Source organism: Piliocolobus tephrosceles, unplaced genomic scaffold (genome assembly GCF_002776525.5).
Source record: "Piliocolobus tephrosceles isolate RC106 unplaced genomic scaffold, ASM277652v3 unscaffolded_20, whole genome shotgun sequence".
NCBI classification, from domain to species: Eukaryota; Metazoa; Chordata; class Mammalia; order Primates; family Cercopithecidae; genus Piliocolobus; species Piliocolobus tephrosceles.
The window spans coordinates 3,934,365-3,945,812 of record NW_022302087.1 but is presented as its reverse complement, the minus strand read 5'-3'; positions in this window follow the sequence as shown (position 1 = coordinate 3,945,812).

Below are 11,448 nucleotides of genomic sequence, written 5' to 3'. Positions count from 1 at the left end.
TATACTTCATATAAAATGCTATAAAAATAATGCACTTTTCAAAAATAGTAGCTATTACAAAAACATCATTATCATGATTAGTCTTACAATAAATGCACACATACTCAAAAGAGCAAGCAATCATTTAAAATGCTTTTTTAAAAAAAGAGTTAGCAGAGATGCTGATATTTAAGCTAAAACTTGAAGACAGCATCCAAATGTTTATACATGATGGAACAAACAGCAGTGAGAAAATCCAAGAAAATGATAATTTATTCAGAGGGGTAATGAGAAGACAATGTTGACTTGGGCAGGGTTTCTACATGAAATGAGAGAAGTGGAGCCTGAGTGGTAAGCTGCTGCCAGATCCCAAGAGGCCTATGTGCCAGGCAAACAGGCTTGGGCTTTGTCCTGTACATGATGGGGAGCCACTGAAAATTTTTGCTCAGTAAAGTAAAATGATAAAAGCAGCATTTTATAAGAAAAATCAGAAAGGTGGAGACCAGTTAGAATGTGACTGCTGGAGTCCTGCTGCCTAGCAATGAGGATATACAACGAAGCCATGAGAGAATAGAAAAAAAATGGAGACAGGAAACACTCCGAAGGACAAATAAACAGGACATATTTACTGAATCCCAGTATTGGTCATGATCCTAATCTCAAAAATGTTGCCAAGTCATATTTTCCTGATGAATATTTAAGTCTGAATTCAAGTTATGAAATTTCAGAGATTCACTGACTCTTCCAGGCATTTTAATGGCTAAGAAAGGTACTTTGCTCACATGAGCATTAAATCAGTGTTGGTGTTCAGAATAATGGGGATCAGTATGTATATCGATGTTCATAGCAGCATTATTCACAACCAAATGCCTACCAATGGATGAGTGGTTCAACAAAACATTATATAGATATATATATAATATAGATATTATTTATATAGATATACATAATATAGATATTATTTATATAGATATATATAATATAGATATTATATAGAGAGATTATTATTACAACACAACAGATTATTATTCAGTCTTAAAAGGGAATGGAATTCTGACACCTCATACGACTTAGATGGACCTTGAAAATACTATGTTAAGGAAATAAGCCAGACACAAAAGGGCAAATACTGTATGATTCCACCTATATGAAGTACCTAGAATAGCCAAATTCATAGAGACAGAAAGTAGAATAGTGGTTAGCAGGCAATGGGGATATGAAGGAATAGGAAGTGTTTGTTTAATGAGTACAGAGTTTCAGTTTAGGATGATAAACATGTTCTAGAGATGGATGATGGTGGTGATTGTACAACAATGTGAATGTACTTAATACCATTAAACTGTACACTTAAGACTGATTAAAGTGGTAAATTTTATGTCGTGTATGTCTTATCACAATAAAAAAATGTGAATCTGATACCCTGATGCTCACTCAAAACAAGAGAAATGTAAGGCTGCCAACGATTTAGCCTAGTGGCTCAGCCAAGTAAGACTCCCTAGGTCAGACACCATTAGTTGTTTTCTCCAACTGGAGAAGTAAAAAAATGCCAATAATCCATCTACATCAAAATGATAATGATGACACGGTGGCTCATGGCTCTCTGCTTTTCCTCTGCTCTGTTCTGACACTAAAGGAAAAAGAGAAAGGAAGTCACTCTATCAAAGTAATCCCTCACCTTAGTACTTGGTACTTAACACTTGTTGACAAACTCCTTGGGAAAGAAAAAGGAACTTGCCTAATTCTGCCCCTATATTCAGAGCTGTGACAGGTGCTCCCCAGATACATTCACTGAAATTTGAGGGACTAGAACTCAATATGCTTCTATCAATTAAAATGTCCCAAGTGGTGGCTATGCTAGTTGGAATGTGAATGCAGAAGTGTAAGACATGGTCTCTGACTTTTAAGATCATATAATCTACTTGAGGGGATGGAACTTATAATGATATAATAATGAACAGAATATAATTAGGTGCTAAATTGTGTAGTACAGATTATAAGTACTCTAGGAGGTCATAAAAATGTCTAACATCATGTAGAAATGAATAATGGGTTGGGAAATCTTCACTTACTATGTACTTGTAGAAGCAGAGAAAGCTATAAAATGGACTAAAGGCTTTTATAAGTATCCATTATATTTTAATTTTATGTGCAATACACCTTGTCTACCAAAGAGTCCCTTTCTTAATGTTTTTTCTGGATTTTCTTTTTCCTCAGCCTTGCTTAAAAGTAATTAGAAAATGCCTCAGAGGACAATAAGTAAATGTGCCAACAACCATTCAAAAGAACGTGTAAATTACTGTAAAATAGAGATACTCAATGAAAATTAGTAACTTCAGTCTTCATAAAAATAAACCTGTTATTCAAAGCTTGATTGGTTCAGACAAAGCCAAGAAGAAGTAGGTAAACTGACTCCCCTCCTTCCCAAGTGGGGGCTAATGAGATCCAGGGAAAATTTTATTCATTTAGCATCAGGATTCAGACCATTGGCTTGAAAATGGGAATTTCACAGCACTCTACATGGCATAGATCTAAACAGACATGAGTTTTATTTCTATAAAGACTCCAACTGCGAGTGTGTGTACCTTTTTGTTCCAGCCAACCCTAAACATTAAAAGCCATATGGCTATATAGCTTAAGCAGTGAACAGAAGAAATTAGGCATTAAATTATATTTCCTAGACTGCTACCTGCTATAATCTCTCTCATCACTTCCTTCATCCTTTTACCCTAAGGAACTATCAAACATTCAGCTCTGTTAAATTTCAGTAAATAGAGAGCAACTTGGTATTTCTCAATCAATTACTAGCTTCACATAATACTGGCAAGACATGAGGGTGTTTGGGTAATATATTGTGGCATAACAAACTACCTCAATACTAAGTGACTTAAAACAACAATTTTGTTTCACTCATCATTTTGTGGATGAGTTTAGGATGCATCAGCTTGGTGGTTCACCACTGATTCACTTGGTGCCAGCTGTTAGCTTGAGCCAGAGGATCAATGTTCAAGATGGCTTCCTTACTTCAATGTCTTGCACCTCCCATGGTGTTTCTCCTCCCTCTCCCGCTCCCCGTCCCTCTCCCTCTCTCTCCCTCTCCCTCGGCAGGTCCAGAACTAGTGTGAATTGAGTTAAGAGAGGTGCCTTGGGTGCAAAATTTAAGGGACACTTCTCGTCAATGTCATACAAATGCACCTCAGAGCGCCTCCTTAAATTTTGTACAAGGCACCTCTCTTGCCTCACCCTGACCCTGGTCCTGCCTCCAGGGCCTCTCTACATAGCTCCATGGCTCAGGCTTCTCACAGCTTGGTGCTCTCAGGGTAGGAAAGGGGCCAGAAAAGTCTATGTATATATTAATAATCGGCAAGGTGTCATTTTTACCCTATTCTATCTGTCAAAACAGTCACTGGGTCTGCCCAGATGCAAAGGTAGAGAAACAGATACCACCTATTGATGAGGCTGTGAGAAGGTCTCATTACAAAGAGCAAGTGGTATGAGAGACATTGCTGTGGCCGTCTTTGGAAAAATATATTCTTCTACATCTTCCCTTATAAACTTTCCTTCACTTTATCCATGGAACATGCTGTGATATCCTCATTAATATCCTCATCTCTAAACTTAATTTTCAGCTCAGCATGCTATAGCATACCTCCACCAGACTTTCCTGTAATAACTATTTTATTAGCACCCTTACTTAAAGTTTCTAGTGGCCCCCTGACTTATAAATAAACCCAACTCTTCCACCTTCACTTAAAGTGTTCCGTAATTTGGTCCATCTCACCTGTTACGGATTGAATTGTCTCCTCTAAAAGATATGTTCAAGTCCTAATTCCTGGCTATGGTTTGAAAGTATCTTCTCCAAAATTCAAGTGTGCTGCCCACGTGATAGTATCAACAGGTATCGCCTCTAAAAGGTGATTAGGCATGAGAGTTCCTCCCTCATGAATGAGATTAGTTGCTCTTATAAAAGGGCTTGATGGAGAGAGTTCATCTTTTTTTGCTATTTTATCTTCTGCTGTGTGAAGACACGGCATTTATCCTCTCTAGAGGATGCAGCTTTCCAGGTGCCATCTTGGATGCAGAGACTGGACCATCACCAGACAGTGAACCTGCTGGTGCCTTGATCTTGGACTTCACAGCCTCTAGAACTATAAGAAATAAATTTCTGGTCTTTATACATTACTGAGTATGTGGTATTTTGTTATGGAAGCACAAACAGACTAAATTACCCAGCACCAGTAAATGTGAGCTTCTTTGGAAATAAGGTTTTTGCAGATGTAATCAAGTGAAAGTGAGGTCATACTGGATTAAATCAGGCCCTAATCTCATGACTGGTGTCTTTATCGCAAAAAAAAAAAAAAAGAAAAAGAAAAAGGAGAGAGAGATTTGGACACAGAGATACAGAGGAGTAACAGAAAAGGTTATGTGAAGACAATGGCAGAGATTGGAGGGATGCATGTAAAAGCCAAGGAATGCTAAGGATTGCCAAGAGCCACCAAAGATGGAAAGAGACAAAGGAAGATTCTTCTCCAGAGCCTTGATAGGTAGCATGGCCAAGTCAAAACCTTGATTTCAAACTTCTGGCCTCCTGACTATGGAAGAGCAAATTTCTATTGTTTTCAGCCACAAAGTCTGTGGTAATTTGGCATAGCAGTCCTAGGAAACTAACATACCATCTATCCAGGTCTACCTCTCCCACTGCTTCCAAACATTCACCCTTCATCCAGACAGAGGTCTCTTCTCTGTCTCCATCTTCCAGTTCATTACTATACCTGTTTGTCCTTTCCTTCTTCTATAAGTAGCAAAGCATAGCAGTGTGCACAGCTAAATGGTCACTGAGTTAGAACTGGCTTCTTCTACTGTTCTGCTAGGCAGGGCACTTGTCCCAAGTGCTGAGTCAGAGTACACTTGGTACAAAGAGGCATTTCATGCATTTGTTAATTAAAATAAAAAGTGAACAGGTATTAAGGTTTTTAAGTAAGTGCTTAGAGTTATAAGTAGAATTACTTATCACATTGTTTATTGAAAAAATAGTTGTTTAAGTGAGACAGCAATTTATAGAAAACAGATCTGCAAAGCTATAGAAGTCCTTCCTTAGCTACCCGTTGTAAACTGTATAAATTATAGTGGCTTAAATTATAAATTATATACAATAATTATAAATTATTAATATATTAATATATTAATGATAAATATATTACATATAATTATTTATATATAATATATAAATAATGTATAATATATTAATATATTAATTATAAATATATAATAATTATATATAATTATAAATTATATATATATAAATTAACTGGACCAAAAATGACTTCTAAATAGTAATTCAATAATCTAGAGCTCTAGCAAGGTTGCCCTCATTATTATCATTTTGATGGTTGGAACAGTATATGAAAAGCTCCTTAAGGAATTAGAAAGATTATCTGTATTCTTCCAAAAATACCTTCTATGGTAACATGTGCAAAATAAATACAATTTTTAAAAAACAATAGGGATGAGACAGTTTATAGTACATATTGATCAGACAGTTATGAGCATTAATCATGCCACAGATTTGAAAGACAGTATCTGAAATGTGAAAGTAATTGCTCTGTGATGGCTGATCTACAGCTGGAGCCTGGATACCCTGGTATGTGTGTGTGTCACGTCTTAGCAGACAACCTGGAAGGCATTCAAAGGAGTGAGCAAAATGGTGAAGAGGCTTGAGGAACAGCAGAGGAATGCAGTGATGTTTCAGTTGAAGAACAGATGTCTCAGAAGAAACTCAGTTTCATTACTGTATAAGAAAGATTTTTCTAAAAAATAATTACGCTTACTTATTAGTACTCTTAATAGAAAAGTTAAGCCAATAAATGAAAGATAGAGAAAGATAAATTGTCATAAGAGAGATTCCTAAAAATAAGGTTAGTAATTGTGAATTGTCTCTGGAAATGTTCACGTGAAGACCTGTAACTTCTCAACAAGAATATCTCATTTATCTTTGTAGTCCTCATGCATAGCACAGTTCCAACATATAATAACTGATTAATATATATCTGATAAATAAAGTGAAATTCAAGTAACTGATGGTAGTTTGGATTAAATGTTTCCTTCCAAACCTAGGATTCCAATATTTTAGGATTCCAAAATAAGCTCAACTATGAGTCACTAATTTTTTCTTTCAATGAATCATACAGTCATAATTTCCTTTATACTGGATGTGTACTCCTCAGGAAATTAAAGAAGGATCCCAAACATCTTATTAGGAACATTTTAGGTAGTACCATGCAGTAATTAAGTGCAAAATATGAAACACTTAAGAATCTTCAAAGGCATATATTTACATATATACTATTAATCTAAAATTTCCCTCATTCAAGGCAAAAATGGGCCACAATTTACCAAATCTTTATCACAGACATTATGCTTAGTGCTTTAATATTCTAAAGTATTTATTGAACACTGACTGTGTGTCACACACAGCTAATATTTATAACCAATTTTGGTATTAATATCTCCATGTGAAAGCCAAAGGAGTTATGTAACTTGTCCAAGTTCAGGCCACCGCAAGTCCATATACAGCCTTTGTACAAATTTTAAAAACAACAGCCGGGCACGATGGCTCACACCTGTAATCCCAGCACTTTGGGAGGCCAAGGCAGGTGGATCACAAGGTCAGGGGATCGAGACCGTCCTGGCCAACATGGTAAAATCCTGTCTCTATTAAAAATACAAAAATGAGCCAGGCGTGGTGGCATGTGCCTGTAATCCCAGCTACTCGGGAGGCTGAAGCAGGAGAATTGCTTGAACCCAGGAGTTGAAGGTTGCAGTGAGCCAAGATTGCGCCACTGCACTCCAGCCTGGCAACAGAGTGAGACTCTGTCTCAAAAACAAAACAAAACAAAAAAACACCGTACCTCTTCATCAAATTTTATTCCATCTGTAATAAAATTGGCCACAATATACTGATTTTATTAAAACAAGACACTTCACTGCTCATAAAATTATCTTAACAAATATTCAAATTTATAATGTCTATTATATAACTAGTGTACACTTTAGATGTGTTTCTTTGTGCAATGCACAATCCACTCAGCAGTAAATGACAAACCTGCATGAGCTATAAGGACAGAACCAGAATTTCACTCCAAAGTATCATCATTTACTCCCACCCTAAATGAGAATGATTAGTAATTTCACATACATTCTGGCTGCATATGACTGCTGTCTCCTTTCAGCACTGTTTCATTCTCAAAGTACTCATAAAATATATTTATGTGGACATAAACCCACTGAATACATGGAAAGCAATTAATGCTGGATGGCTAGGAAGGGTGTCTCAGAGAACCCCTCATCAGTCTCTCCAGGCAAGAACTGCTTCTCCAAAGCCTGATTTTACCTACCAGGAAATTGAAAAATATTCTTAAGAATAGTATAAAATAGTTGTTCTCATAAATATCACCCAAATAACTCAATCTAAACCTTAAGGTATAATTATGACAAAAATGACTTGAATCAGATTTCACTGTGATGTTAAAGAGCTTCGGCTCAATATTCAGTCAAATTATGGAAGATATTAAGGTAACAGGGGTTTTGCCTTTTCCTAGAGATGATATGCCAGAGTGTGAAATGGCCTTAACACCCACTGAGAATAAAATTGCCCTTAGTAGAGCAATGCATGTGTACATGACGCTTTGCTCATCCAAGCCACACTTTTTGGGTTTCTATTGTGTTGTAGGTTTTGTTAGGTGCTGAGGACACAGTAACAATCAGACCAATCCAGACCACGCTCTGCTCTCATTCCAGCTGACAAAATTAATGTCAAAAAGAAAAATGCAGTAAGTGCTACAACAGAGATCTAGACAAGGTGTAGCAGGGTCACTTGGTGGGACCCTGCTTTGTCCCACACACAGAATTTCTTGGGATTTAGGTAAATAGAGCTCATGATAATGTAAGTAAGCTTTAAAGTTAACTTAAAAAACAATCCCAGGACTGGGACAGTGGCTCATGCCTGTAATCCCAGCACTTTGAGAGGCTGAGGCGGGCGGATCACCTGAGGTCAGGACTTCAAGACCAGCCTGACCAAATCCATCAGTCTGACAGAGAAACCCCACCTCTACTAAAAATACAAAATTAGCTGGGCGTGGTGGCACATGCCTGTAATCCCCGCTGCTTGGGAGGCTGAGGCAGGAGAATCGCTTTAACCCAGGAGGCGGAGGTTGCAGTGAGCCGAGATCGCGCCATTGCACTCCAGCCTGGGCGACAAGAGCAAAATTCCATCTCAAAAAAAACTCCCTACTATCATACCACCGTATTTGGCTCATAGTAAATACATAATAGATGTGAAATGAATAAATAAATGAACTTTCCAGCTTACAAATTAGACTTGGGCTATAAGAAAACATCCACATCAATTATAAAAGAAGTGTTCATGAATACAAAATATTTTTAAATACCCAAAAGCCTAAGGCAATTTGAATTGAGGAGAGATGCAATTTAAATACAAACCTCATACTGACCAACTTAAAAGACACATAATTTATTTGTAATGTCTATCTGAGCTATTTAATCATATATTTTCAGCATCTCAGCAACACGTTTTTTTTTTTTCAGTCACGTGGACCTTTTTTTCCTTCTAAATCTCAACCATATTATCTATCTGGCTTTGCAAGGAAGATCAATAAGGAGAAGCTCTAACAATTTCCATTGGTTTTCCATAATCCAAACTGAGATGATCCAGGCTTAAACAAGATGTAGGGGGTCTGCGGATAGAGGAAGGCTGATTCCTTGCTGTATCTATAGAGGAGGTCTACACTTATGAATTCCAACTTTTTAGGTGGATAATTTGAGATGAAGGTTTGTTCTTTGAACATTTTTAATCATGCTATCCTGCCTCCCAAGGCTTCCAAGAGACATTTTACTGAAATAGAAGTAAAATGCTAAATACTTCACTCATCTTTTCTTCTAATTCTGTGTTTTGACCTTTTCTAAATTTTCATCTCACATTCTATTATAAATAACCTGAGGACAGGAACATCGTCTGTGCAGTTCTCTCTAATCAGCATCTATTCCAGCACCCTACCCAATGAAATACTCACAAAATATTTCCTAGTGATTGAATTGGACAGTAAACTACTGTCTAATTGAAAAGAAACTCAAAAGTTGGGACCTTTTTTTAACATACTTTATGCAATGTCTGATGTGAACGAAAATCACAAAATATGAGAATTAAAAGAGGCCTTGAAACTATTTTGTTATTATCAACAATTTATTTTTTTAACCCTGTGAACTTCCTCCATCCGAATTTCTACCACTACCACATAACAGAAAGTAGTTCCAAACTTTCTATGAGGAGTCCCTGGAACTGTAGAAGGGGAAGAAAAGAGAATATAAATACAACTTTATAGTATACACCACAATACACTTAATACACTTGCAGAGATCCACTTCTCAATAACTTAATGAAATTTTGGAACCACTTAGGGCTACAACTTTGTTAGATATTAGCATTCAATACAATTTAAGTAAAACAATTAAATAAGAGCAGGCAATTTGGGTTGCAAACAGTTAAAAAGGCAAAACCAGGTTTCGATTAACTGTAAATTTTGTACAGCGAAACACTGGTAAGTTGGTTCTTGATTCTAAAAAAAAAAAAAATAAGTTTAAATTTATTTTTGAAAAACAGGCCTCATGTTCATCTGCTCTCCAGGACTAATAAAAGATGCAAGTTCCCACCCTATCTTTGGTAGGTGCGTGTACACAGATCTGATAAGGAACTATACAAAGGGAAATGTTAAAAGTTGATCATTCTTAGCAACATAAGAAAACCATTAAAGATAAATATTTCCACAGGTACTTACAAGGTGAAATTTTTGTGTTCTAGCTTTTTTCATTAACGAACTTTCTCATCGCCCCTAAGAATCTGAATACAAACAAATATTTCTAATTCTTCCTATAGGTCTACATAAATTCCCTCCAACTTAACTTTTCTCCTTTCCTGAAATCAAATGTACATCTGTTTTACACAGGAGCAGCATAATGCTAGGCAATTAATAAGTGTGTTGGTGTTCATGCAACAGAGATTTGTTGCAACTATATGTAAACATTGTACTATGTCCTGGAGTACTACAGATTGAGCAAAATTATATAAACAGAATAGCCAGTATTCTTGATTTGAAATTTAAATATCTATACAAATAAAATGAAATAGTAAAGAGGTGAAGGGAGAAATGGGAGAGGATGTGGATGGGATGGGATGGGGAGGGGAGGGAAAGGGAGGGGAGGGGATGGGGTAAACTGATAGAATAAAAGACAATGGGGAGATTATTATCTTATTCTTGGCCCCACCTCACTCTTACATGATTATCATACTGTGGTTCTACATTTTTCTAAATTACTATAAAAGTCTTAAAGACAGTCTGCCCTGTGTTTCTTCACATCTTTAGCACTGCCCAAATGGAGAATATAACTCTGAGAAAATAAATATTAATAAGTGATATGGCTTGGCTGTGCCCCCACCCAAATCTCATCTTGAATTCCCACGTGTTGTGGGAGGGACACAGTGGGAAGCAACTGAATCAGGGGGGCAAGTCTTTCCCGTGATGTTCCCATGATAGTAAGTTTCATGAGATCTGATGGTTTTAAAAAGAGGAATTCCGCTGCACAAGCTCTCTCTCTTTGCCTGCTGCCATCCATGTAAGACATGACTTGCTCCTCCTTGCCTTCTGCCATGATTCTGAGGCTTCCCCAGCCACATGGAACTAAGTCTAGTTAAACCCCTTTATTTTGTAAATTGCCCAGTCTTAGGTATGTCTTTATCAGCAGCATGAAAAATGGACTAAGACAGTCAATCAGTACCAGTAGAGTGGGGTGTTGCTGAAAAGACACCTGAAAATGTGAAAGCAACTTTGGAACTGGATAACATGTAGAGGTTAGAACAGTTTGGAGGGCTCATAGGAAGACAGGAAAATGTGGGACAGTTTGGAACTTCTAAAAACTTGTTGAATGACTTTGACTAAAAGCCTGAAAGCAACATAGACAATAAGGTCCAGGTTGAGGTGGTCTCAGATGGAAATGAGGAACTTGTTGGGAACTGGAGTAAAGGTGACTCTTGTTATGTTTTAGCAAAGAGACTGGCAGCATTTTGCTCCTGCCCTAGATTTGCGGAATTTTGAACTTGAGAGAGATGATTTAGGGTATCTGGCAGAAGAAATTTCTAAGCAGCAAAGCATTTAAGATGTGACTTCAGTGCTGTTAAAGGCATTCAGTTTATAAGGGAAGCAGAGCATAAAAAGTTTGGAAAATTTGCAGCTTGACAATATGATAGAAAAGAAAAACCCATTTTCTGAGGAGAAATTCAAACCAGCTACAGAAATTTGCATAAATAACGAGGAGGTGAATGTTAATCCCCAAGACAATGGGAAAGGTGTCTCCAGGATATGTCAGAGGTCTTCACAGCAGTCCCTCCCATCACAGGCCAGA